Source organism: Macaca thibetana, chromosome 9 (assembly GCF_024542745.1).
Source record: "Macaca thibetana thibetana isolate TM-01 chromosome 9, ASM2454274v1, whole genome shotgun sequence".
NCBI classification, from domain to species: Eukaryota; Metazoa; Chordata; class Mammalia; order Primates; family Cercopithecidae; genus Macaca; species Macaca thibetana.
Window position 1 is genome coordinate 73,543,546 of NC_065586.1, and position 12,738 is coordinate 73,556,283.

At 38.9% G+C, this 12,738-nt stretch overlaps 1 protein-coding gene across 1 annotated transcript in view; it reads left to right on the plus strand.

Annotated features, from left to right (window-relative positions):
* ANK3 (ankyrin 3) overlaps positions 1–12,738 on the plus strand; it is a 361,275-nt gene that overhangs the window by 261,673 nt on the left and 86,864 nt on the right.

A 12,738-nucleotide genomic window follows, 5' to 3' on the forward strand; every position in this document is an offset into this window, starting at 1 on the left:
AAATTATGGCATGGAAGGCATCATTACAGGAATGGAAATATATGACCTTCAGACAGATAAAAGGTAGAAGGCATGACATCAGTTTACAAATAGCAGGCTGGCCGGGCGCGGTGGCTCAAGCCTGTAATCCCAGCACTTTGGGAGGCCGAGACGGGCGGATCACGAGGTCAGGAGATCGAGACCATCCTGGCTAACACGGTGAAACCCCGTCTCTACTAAAAAATACAAAAAACTAGCCAGGCGAGGTGGCGGGCGCCTGTAGTCCCAGCTACTCGGGAGGCTGAGGCAGGAGAATGGTGTGAACTCGGGAGGCGGAGCTTGCAGTGAGCTAAGATCCAGCCACTGCACTTGCAGCCTGGGCGACAGAGCGAGACTCTGTCTCAAAAACAAACAAACAAAAAACAAATAGCAGGCTAACCAATTAATTTATCTTCCTTTAAATGACCCTAGAATTAGTTCTAAGACGGAAAGGTATGTATATACTGTAGGCAGAAGCATTTAGTTCAGTATGACTTTCTATAGAGTCGTTCAAAGACGGGAGAAGAGCAGAAGTCACCGATGTCGGTTGGTTTTCCCTGCGTACACCCATTTGGCTTTCCGCATATACCCATTTCCATGGCAGTGCCTGGATCTGGTGGCCAAATCCCTAACCCCTACCCATTTCTCAGCTAATGTTGTTTAGACAGGGCATAAGTCCCTCCTGTTCTGCAACACCGATACCCAAATCAGGCCGTTCAGAGCGTTCGTATCTCCTGGATTACAGCAGTTACTTTAGGATGAAAAGTGAAATCTGAGCCCGTCCAGTGAGACTCAAATTTGAGACTTTATCTAACCTTTTGGGAAAGAAAAACTCCACTGGGGTTCCTAAGCTATAAAGATGACATAAGCCCAAAGCTGCTGGGAGTAGAATGTGAAGACAAATGATTCCTACCATCATTTGAGCTGGATTCAACCAACCTCGAAGTTAGCACCATTCAGATTTTCTTGCCATATAAACCAGCAATTTAATTTCAATCTCCCCCATCCCTGGAAAGGGAGTATCTTAAACCAGTTCAGTTTGGCTTTCTGTCATTACTAATGTGCTTGCTGTTGGTGGTAATGAAACCTAGTAGGAGCAACCACATATCAATGGAAACATAAAAAGTCTGGCATCTTAAAGTGCCGTTCAACCTTGAGATTCTATTATTTTATGCTTTCTCTCTAAAATTAAATAAATCTAGTGTTAACAAAAGAAAAAGAAAATGAACTATGATTTAAGAGAATGCTATAAACTTGGGAATTTCTTTTTACTTTTCTTTTTCTTTTTCTTTTTTTTTTTTTTTTTTTTGAGATAGAGTCTCACTCTGTCACCCAGGCTGAAGCGCAGTGGTGTGATCTCAGCTCACTGCAAACTCCGCCTCCCAGATTCAAGCAATTTTCATGCCTCAGCCTCCCCAGTAGCTGGGATTACAAGCACGCACCACCACACCTTGCTAATTTTTTTGTATTTTTAGTAGAGACGGAGTTTTACCATGTTGACCAGGCTGGTCTCAAACTTCTGGCCTCATGTGATCCGCCCACCTCTGCCTCCCAAAATGCTGAGATTACAGACATGAGCCACCACTCCTGGATAAACTTGGGTATTTCTAAACAAAAATTTTAGAAAGGAGCCCCTTGCCAATTGATCACTCTAAATTGAACACCTTCCATTTCCTTACAGTTCTGTTGACTTCAGGACAGTGTATCTATGAGAAGAGAGGAATAGGACAGCTGTTTGGCCCTGCTCTCTCTCTGAGTAGATTTCTTTCTTTTGAAGACTTCCTTTTCAGACCAGATTTGCCTACATGGTTTGCTCCTGAGGGGACTAGTGGCAGGCCTTCAATAGTGACCGGTGTAGAAGGCTTAACTAGACTGTGATGTCAGCAGTTGCACTGGCTGTTTGAATGCTGACTGTGGAGAACATTCTGTAAGTGATATTGGAGGCCTCATTATAGCCATCGTGTACAGGAAGGCTGCTGTCACATCTTCTACCCCATAGCTCTTTGCATTTATCTCACAGCCAAGGATCCTGATTCCTTTGGATTGAACTTGGTCTTTTTTGAGGCTAAGGATGATTTCATATACATTTAGTCATATAATGTGTAATGTACAATTTGATATGTTAGCAAGTAGTGTGAAAATTGGAGAGTTCTTCAGAAGAAACTACCTGCTTGTATTTTCAAGATCTAGGCATTTTCAATTATCTCAGTAATACGAAGGGAGAAGAATACCTAACCCAAAAGGCTGCCTATGCTAACAGTCAGATTTTCCTCCTCTACCTCTCAACCCTATTCCACCCACACTCCCACCCCCATCTCCCACACCCATTGGCATATTAACCTTGCTATTTCTTTCATGTAAGCTAATTTCTAAGGGGGGGTGCTCAGAAATGTGCATGGTGGCAGAAGGTAGCCAGCCTCAGATTAAAGATTTGCTAGAGATAGTCCCCCTAGAAGATAAGCACATTTGACTGGTGACATTTAATATGCTGCTTTCTCTCTTCAAAGTGCTTTGCCAGCATTACTCAGGTGATCCATTCAACACTTCTCAAAGATTGGTCAGCAAGATTACAGATTTTTTTTTTTTTTAAGGCAGAGAGGTTGGTATTGTGACTTCCTTAAGGTAGTGCAGTTAGTTTTGATGTCTCAAACTGGGTGTTGACACACTCAGCTTCCACCCTGACCTTGATTCACTTTCTCTGTTCAAGTTCATAACCAGATTGTCTTGAAATGAATCCACTTTGAAAATTTAACATAGTTTCTTTATGTGCTATTCTCAAATAAAATAAGTCTTAAGAGTAATAAGAGTTGACTTCAAGAAAATAAATACTGTAAGGGAAAAAAGACCTGCTTTTTCTATTATAGTAGGCCTTTAATTTTTATTTTATTTTACTACTTGTGTCAGGTTTCCTTTTATGGAATCCATTTTGTAAAAGTGTTTCCATGTAGTTGTGCTGGATGTTTAAACCTGCTACTATCGATTTGGGTAGGAGTTTGCCTTTTCACTCAATATCCACTGCACATCACAATAATTATACTTAATACGGTACCTGCCACAATATTTTGTTAAATGCATCATCTCATTTCATGCTTTTGGCTACCTAATGGAATGGGTATTATGATTACCACTTTACAGACAAGGAGGCTAGGACTGTGAGGAGTGTTTAGCTTGTCCAGTTAAATAGCTTGTCCACAGCTATTAGGCGGTAGAGCTGAGAACGGACTGTAAATCTGATGGGTGCTTAAATCCATTCTCCTCCTGGCCGCTAGGCAATAGTGCCACTCTAATAAGCGAAGCACAGCAGATCTGAGTAAAGCGGATTAGCCATGAGAAGAATTGATGCGTAGACAAGTATTTTGCAAAGCAAAAACACTACTATTATTTTTGTTAATCCAGCAGGCAGCTCTGACTTCTCCCTGTGGTGTGAAAAGGATATGCTATCCTAAATATCTACATAGAGGGATGCAACATTACATAGACTTTGACGTATGTTTTCTTTTATCTCCATATCAACCGTCCCCAATTTGAAAATGCAGAAACGAAGACTGAGAAAAGTTGAGAAATATAAGAAATAAATGATCTTCAATTATTAAAAATCTAGAGGTAGGCTGGGCACAGTGGCTCACGCCTGTAATCCCAGCACTTTGGGGAGGCTGAGGCAGGAGAATCACTTGAACCCAGAAGGCAGAGGTTGCAGTGAGCCAAGATAGATCGCGCCACTGCCCTTGAGTCTAGGCGACAGAGTGAGACTCTGCCTCAAAAAATAAAATAAATAAGTAAATATCTAGGGTATGAGATTAGCATCATCTATGTTTTTGTTTGCATGGTAATTTAGAATTTTCAAGTCATTTTCACATTACTTGGGCCATTACCTTCTCACAGTGAATCAGGGCAATTAATATTTTCTACCTGTCACCCTAATGCAGAAATGGAGGTTTAGTGAGTTTTCTGACTTGCCATTGGGCTATGGAGTGACAGAGCCTGATTCAAACCCAAGTCATCTTATTGTTTGTGTGGGGAACTGACACTCTCATGGGTTCCCCTGCCTTGGCCCTGTCCAAGTTGTGGCCGAGAGTGAAGTTATCCCCGATAGCCCTTTACTTTCTGTGGCTCCCAGTCTGATTGTATCATCCAACTGTCGCTAAACTAAATTGTATTTACAGTCTTCCAGAATTGTTGCACTGAGTGTTGCATGTGACCTGTTACTGGGAGATTTGCTGGTTGCTGTTAACATTAGCCTGTCAAGGCCACCAGTTAATATGCAAGACCACCTTCCCCCATAGGTGGTAGAGCTGTTAAGATAAGGAAACTCGCAGAGTTAGTTCTGGTCCTTAACTCATGTCATCTAACACTGGAGGTTGACAGTCAGCAACCTAAAGAATTACTACTATTGGAGTTAATTGGATTTCCTTTTTTGTCTGTCTCTTGCAAACACTGTCTTGACCCTGCCTCTTTTCTTCCTTGCCTAGACAATTATTTCCAGACCTGGGCATTTGGGTGTGTCCTTGTTTGTAAGGCCAGTATGTACTTGTTCTCCTCTTTCCTCTGATGAATAGGACTAGTGAGAAACTATTTTTGGAAAGTATTAAGCTCTTGGAGACAGTGATATCATCATTAGTCAGGCTTTGGACTCTATTAAATAATGTGCATTTTCACTTTAATAATCCTTGACATCACTTCCAAAATGAAAAGTGATATGCTTATTCATATTATCTTTGGCATGGGAATAAAAATTATTAAAAATTCAATTGAATTTTTCTTTAACATAGTATTCTACTAAAGCCACCCAGTGCTAGGTGTTAACTTTGTATGGCCTCGTTTTTGAAGTCTCTCTAAACCTCAGTTTCCTCATCTGTCAAATGGCTCCATTACTCCCAGGGCTAATAGGTTCTGACAACTCAAACAAAAAAATGAATGTATAGGGCTAGGTCAGTCCTTGGCCGTTGAACTAATGCACAGTAAGTTGTGGTATTGCTGTTAACAAAGGAATGTAAATATTTTGAGTCAATAAATAAGACCTAGGCATTGATAAGATGCATTCTTAAATGGCTTCCATTGGTGTGATAAAAGCATCCTGTGTATATTACTACAATGCCCCAGTGCTGGGACTGGAATATTTTTATTTTTGCTGTTTTCCCCCATAAATGATCAGATTGTAACAAATGAGCTAATTAATATAAGTGAAAGTCCTTTGAAAAGTATGGAAGGCTTTACACATATAAGGAGACGTTATTATAATTCCATGCCAACACCAGCACTGCATTAGTGCCAGACTTTGACGTATGTTTTCTTTTATCTCCATATCAACCATCCCCAATTTGAAAATGCAGAAACAAAGACTGAGAAAAGTTGAGTAATCTGCTAATGATCACAAAACCAGCAGGTGATGCTGGGGCATCTCTGAAGGAGCTTTCAATAAGTAAAGATAAAGAAAGGTCAATGGAAAAATATCTCCTTTATTCCTGATGGAGGCCAGGCGAGGACTAGCTTAGTGTCTAAGCCATGTCGGCCTGCTAACTGAACCCCTGAGATAGGCATACTCCCCTACCTGTTGACTGTGGTGCTGGCCCAGGCCAGGCATACTCTTTGCAAAAGTAGGCTTTGGAGAGAAGAGGAGGCTGCTCACTCTCTGTGCCCATAGATTGAAAACTGGATCTGAGCAGAACCTTCCCAGCTACCTTTCCCAAATCTGTCACTCAGATACATCACTTTAATTTCCAGGGCTAAAGTGAATATAAAGGGGCAGGGAGAGGCCCACAGTTACACAACTGAGTTGTCTTTTCAAACTGGAAAAATTGGGAGTGGGAAAGAAGTGTTTCCATTAACAAGAGGCAAAGGCAATTTCCAAATCTAAGTCTGTGACTCAACTTCAAAGCCAAGCTTTTCCATTAAGCCCAGGCAACACCCCTCCTTGCTGAGGAAACTTAAAAGTCGGGTCAAGTTCATCTTTAACCATCATCATATGTGGTATCCTATTTATTATTTTTATTTTAAATTTTTGTAAATACATAGTAGGTATATATATTTATGGGTGACGTGAGATATTTTTATACAGGCATGCAATGCATAATCACATCAGAGTAAATGGGGTATCCATCACCTCAAGCATTTGTCCTTTGTGCTACAAACAATCCGATTATGTACTTTTAGTTATTTTACAGTATACAATTAAATTTCTTTTGACTATAGTCACTCTGTTGTACTACCAAATACTAGGGTCTTATACTTTTTTTTTTTTTTTTTTTTTTTTTTTAAGAAAGGGTCTGGCCCTGTCACCCAGACTGGAGTGCAGTGGCACTACCTTGGCTCACTGCAACCTCTACCTCCCAGCTCAAGCCATCCTCCCTCCTTAGCCTTCCAAGTAGCTGGGACTACAGGCACACACCACCACGCTTGGCTCTTTTTTGTAATTTTTATAGAGATGGGATTTTGCCATGTTGCCCAGGCTGGTCTTAAACTCCTGAGCTCAAGTCATCCACCCACCTTGGCCTCCCAAAGTGCTAGGATTACAGACATGAGCCATGCACCCTGCCTTTATTCATTCTTTCTGTTTTGTTTGTTTGTACATTTTAACCATTCCCACTACCCTCCACCCCCCGCACTCCCTTACTACCCTTCCTAGCCTCTGGTAACAATCTTTCTACTTTCTATCTCCATGAACTCAATTATTTTAATTTTTAGCTCTTACAAAGAAGTGAGAACATGAGAAATTTGTCTTTCTGTGCCCAGCTTATGCTAACATAATTACCTCCAGTTCCATCCATGTTGTTGCAAATGACAGCCTCTCATTCTTTTTTATGGCTGGACAGTATTCCATTGTGTATCCATACCCCATTGTGTATGTATTTTCTATTTCTACTCAACTGTGGATGGACACTTAGGTTGCTTCCAAATCTTGGCTGTTGTGAATAGTGCTGCAATAAATATGGGAGTGCAGATGTCTCTTTGATATACTTCTTTTCTTTTGGGTATATACCTAGCAGTGGGCTTACTGGATAGCATGGTAGCTCTATTTTCAGTTTTTTGAGGAACCTCCAGACTGCTCTCTGTGGTGGTTGCATTCCCACCAACAGTGTAAGAGGGTTCCCTTTTCTCCAAATCCTGGTTAGAATTTGTTATTGCCTAACTTCTGGATAAAAGCTATTTTAACTAGGGTGAGATTATATCTCATTATGGTTTTGATTTAAATTTCTCTGATGAGCAGTGATGTTGGGGACTTTTTCACATACCTGTTTGCCATTTTTATGTCTCCTTTTGAGAAATATCTATTCAGGTCTTTTGCCCATTATTATTAGATTTTTTTTTTTTTTTCCTAGAGAGTTGTTTGAGCTCCTTATATATTCTGGTTATTAATCCCTCGTCAGATGGATAGTTTGTCAATACATTCTTCCATTCTGTGGGTTGTCTCTTCACTTTGCTGATTGTTTCTTTTGCTGTGCAGAAGCTTTTCAGCTTGATGTGATCCCATTTGTCTATTTTCGCTTTGGTTGTCTGTGCTTGTGGGGTATTACTGAAGAAATTTTTGCACAGTTCAATGTCCTGGAGAGTTTCCCTAATGTGTTTTTTTTTTTTAATAGTTTCATAGTTTGAGGTCTTAGATTTAAGTCTTCAATTCATTTTGATTTGATTTTTGTATATGGCGAGAGATAGGGGCCTAGTTTCATTCTGTTACATATGGCTATCTAATTTTCCCAGCATCATTTATTGAAGAGACTATTATTCCTCCAATGTACATTCTTAGCACCTTTGTCAAAAATCAGTTCACTGTAGATGTATGGATTTATATCTGGGTTCTATATTCTGTTCCACTGATCTATGTGTCTGATTTTTTCCTAGCACCATGCTGTTTTGGTGACTATATCTCTGTAGTATAATTTAAGGTCAGATAATGTGATTCTTCCAGTTTCGTTCTTTTCACTTAGGATAGCTTTGGCTGTTCTGAGTCTTTTGTAGTTCCACATATATTTTAGGATTTTTTTTTTTAATTTCTGTGAAGAATATCATTATTTTGATAGAGATTGCATTGAATCCATAGATTGCTTTGGGCAGTGTGAACATACTGTTAAGTATTTAACAATATTCATTCTCCTAATCTATGAACATGGAATATCTGTTAATCACTTTATTTCTTTTTATTTATTTATTTATTTATTTGTAATTTTTTTGAGATGAAGTCTCGCTCTGTTGCCCAGGCTAGAGTGCAATGGCACGATCTGGGCTCACTGCAACTTCTGCATCCTGGGTTCGAGTGATTCTCCTGTCTCAGTCTCCCGAGTAGCTGGGATTACAGGTGCATGCCACCATACCTGTCTGATTTTCTTTTTGAATTTTTAGTAGAGATGGGGTTTCACCATATTGGACAGGTTGATCTTGAACTCCTGACCTGAAGTGATCCACCCGCCTCAGCCTCCGAAAGTGTTGGGATTATAGGCATGAGACACCACCACGCCAAGCCCTGTTAATCATTTTAAATGTCTATTTGTTCAGTAATTAAATAGAAGCAAAGTTTTTTGCTAGTACTGTGGTGCTATGCGCAGTAACATGTCAGAACGAATGTAAGTGAATAGTTGAAATTTTATATTTCGGTTTTGAGTAGATTCTAACCTGTAGGAGTAAGTCTTTGCAGACAGGTAGCATGGAAATGAAATACTAATTCCGTATCTATGTAGAAAACCATAGGTTCCATTGAATTGCTTCATTTTATAGCTAGATGGATGCTCCGTAGGAAGAGTATTTTGTTTGCCTGTATTTAGGTTATTAAACTTGAGTTATGTCTGTTCATAAACCTGAGCAAACCTCTCTGAAAACACAAAACTCAGAAGAGAAAGTACTAAGGTACCTAAAAACATAGTTCAGTGTTACTATCTGGGACAAATATTGGGACATATAGCTCAAAATAATATAGCTCATTGTTTTGATCAGGTATGAGATTTGTTCGTGTTACAACAAAGCTTCAATGAGTGGCAGAGTTGCAAGAGTAGAGAAGTTAAGAAAGGACTCAGAGGGATGTGGAATCCATGTCCTGGCACACTCTGGCTTTGATAAATATTACATGATTGCAGTGATACCTTTTTGTGAGATATAATTCATTGTTTCAATAATTAATGGCACCAGTACATGTTTCTAAGAGTACCAAAGGTAAATAATTTACTGTAATTACCAAAGAGGAATGATATTATTTATTTATGAGAACTTTTTTTAAAAAAATGAACCTTTGTGAAAAATAACCTTAGGCTCCCCAGTGTAGGAACTGTAGCTTGCCCTCCACTCCACTCATGCCAAAAAAATTAAAGGAACATCACTACTTTGTATTAAGTATTTTGCCCTACTCTGAAGGTTTGTTGGTTTGGTTCTCCAAAAGTCAGTATAAGTTGTTGTTAAATAAGGCCAGACTGAAGCCAACACCTCATCTTTGGTTAACCCATATAGAATTTGAGAACTTTCCTAAATGGTTTATTGCCTTTGGCAGGTTAGAATCTTGGTTTCTTGGATTCTTGTTAGAAGCTTAATTGCACACCCATTCACTAGATGTGTCCTTGCTCATTAAATGCAGATAAAGCTGTTCCTCATTCATTTTTGCATTTTCCTAGGACGTGGGTGAGATAGTGACTTGCATATAATTGCTCTACAAATTTATTTTTCAGTTTGACTTCAGGGCTATTTTTTTAAAATCTGTGTAATTCAGAGTAAGTTTTTAAATTTAGATTTTATTATTACCAAAGTTATGCAATTAAATAAAAAGCCATATCATTCTACAAGACACACTTGTTAGGAAGAAACATAATCCCCATATACACCTTCAGTCCCCAATTTCTCCTTTCCAGACATAAGTGCTTGGAATAATTTTTGATGACTCTTATGATGTGCTTGCATATCTCTAAATACTACATGTATATTGTTCTTGTTGACTTTTCTCCACTTCAGGAATGATTTATTGACTTCCCCAAATGAAAGCTGAAGCTTTAATTTTTTCCCACACTTTTCCTCCCCAACCATGCACACTTTGTATCTTCTCATTTCCCCAAACAGTTGTAATTTATTTTGCTTATAGCTGTATTTGATGCTTATCTTGTTATGCCTATGTAAATGTTACATATGTGGCTTATATTGTGATTGCTTTTTCTTTCTTTCTTTTTTTTTTTTTTTTTTTTTGAGAGAGTCTTGCTTTGTCACCCAGGCTGGAGTGCAGTGGCGCAATCTCAGCTCACTGCAACCTCCACCTCCCAGGTTCAGGCGATTCTCCTGCCTCAGCTTCCCGAGTAACTGGGATTACAGGTGCATGCCACCACTCCCAGCTAATGTTTTGTATTTTTAGTAGAGAAGGGGTTTCACCATGTTGGCCAGACTGGTCTCAAACTCCTGACTTCAAGTGATCTACCCACCTCAGCCTCCCAAATTGCTGGGATTACAGTCATAAGCCACCGCGCCTGACCTGATTGCTTTTTCTTTCCAGCACAATATTTTATTTTCCCTGGGGTTTTTTCACTTGCTTGATGTCCTCTGTGCATATCAATAGTCCAACCCCAAAACTCTCCCCAAGGTGTACATATCTCTCAATATGTTCACATTCATTAGGTGATCTATCTGTCTTGTCTACTTACCTCATCTTGCTTAGAGCTTTCTTACTTGTCATATTCCTTGTAGGTCCACTGCACACAGATGTGCTCTTGGGGTCTTCCTTCATCATAACCATGAAAATTCCCTTTGATTTCTCTTGTGTTGGAGTCCATGACCTCCTTTTTCTTGGGTTAGTCCTTCATTTTCGTGGAGTACATCTTCCAGTAGTTTCCTCAGAGAGTGCACCAAAAAAACGTTTTTTAAGGTTTTATATATCTGGAAATATCTCTCTAGTTCATGCTTGTTTTTAGTTTAGCTGGTTATAGAATTCTGACTTGAAGTCATTTCCTGTCAGAATGTTGAAGGAATTGCTCCATTGCCTTTTACCTTCACGTTTTGCTGTTAAAAGTCTGATACAGGCCCTCCATCTGTGACCATTTTTTCTCTGCATGTTTATAGACTCTGTCTTTGTCTCCACATTCGGAAATGTTACAATGATGTACCATAATGGGTTCTGTATTCACAGTGCTGGTCACTCACTGGGTCATTTGACTCTGGCAAACTCTGTCTTCAGCTCTGGAAAAGTTTCTTAAATTGTTTCCTTAATTTATTTTCCTTTGTTCACAATTTTTTTTTTCTTTCTAGAACTTCTTTTCTTTAGACTGAGGAGGAGGATTTGAACCTCCTGAACTTATCTTTTGCTTTCTTGTATTTTCTCTCCTGTTTTCTAGAGTTAAAAATTTCTCTATACTTTCTAGGGTTTTTTCAATATATTTGTTGCTTTCTAAGAGTTATTTTTCCCTGAATGTCTCTTTTTTTTTAAATAAGTAGTCTATTATTTCATGGGTGTAAAAATATCTCATCTCTCTTTAGATAATAATGAATAATTTTGTTTTCTTCTCCCTGAAAAGCCTGTTTCCTCCAATTTGCTTTCCTTCTGTTTGCTTGTTTGTTTTGTTTTTATACTAGATGCTTTTCTCAACTGTCTAGTGACTGACAACTGTCTACTCATTAATAAGCTCATTGGAAGCTCTCTATATCTTGTGGAGGTTGTTATCCGTGATTTCCACTGAAGTAATAAGCCAGAACATTTCACTGGGAAATTCCAGTGGGCAGGTCAGAATCCTCAGAGACTTCCCATTTTTCTGCCTAGAACTCTGTCCCTAACTGTGTCTGGGAGACCAGTAAAGGAAGGCTGGGAGTCTGAATATTCAGTATACAATCCCCATTTTCAGCATGGTGCCTCTAGCCTTCTAGTCTCCCGCCTTTAGTCTTCTGCTAGGGTTGGTGGTAGTGATGGCAGGGGATCATTATTTGACAACTGAGGGGATTATGGAAGTCAAATCACTTTTTAAAGATAATTCTGGCCAATCCTGTTTCTCTGCTGATGTGTTTTCTCTTATTCTCTCTGTCCTTTCTGTGTGTGTATTTTTAAATATGTGACTGTCATTTTACTGAGGTTTCAGTAGGAAGCAGATTAGCGGGAAACTGTGGGCTAAAACCTTTTATCAGATTTGGTACATTCTTAGCCATTATCTTTTCAAATACAGCTTCTACTTTATTCTCTTCTTCTCTTCTATTTCTAAGGGTCCAATTTACACTTATGTTAAAATCTCTCAGTGTTCCATGTCTTGTACTGTTTTCTATTTTTTTTTTAACCTATCCTTCATTTTGTATATTTTTCCATTTAGGGCTCTAACTTAACCCTCTTTTATATTGTGTCTAAGTCAAGAACTGACATTGTATTTAGCACTGAACCGATGCCCGTTGGATTGCTTCTTATGTATATTCTAGTGTTCTATCCCTTTTAATTTATTTTCTCTATCTTTCCCTGTGTTTTTGTAAACATACTAATCATAGTTATTATAAAGCACTTATTAGCTTACCTCAGAATCTGGATGGCCTAGGATAGGAGTCTGTTTATAGTGTCTATCTAGCTTGGTTTGGTTTTATTTCATTTTTCTGTTTTTATCCACCTACTCTGACCATGCTTGGCAATTTTTCACTTTATGCTAGACATGGTGTATAAAAAGTTGTGGACACACTAGACATGGTGTATAAAAAATTGTGGACACACCCAAAGGTGATATATTCCTCCACAGAATGTTTGCCCTCCCTCTGCTAGGCAAATAGAATAGTAAATTTTAATTCAGTAAAGATTTT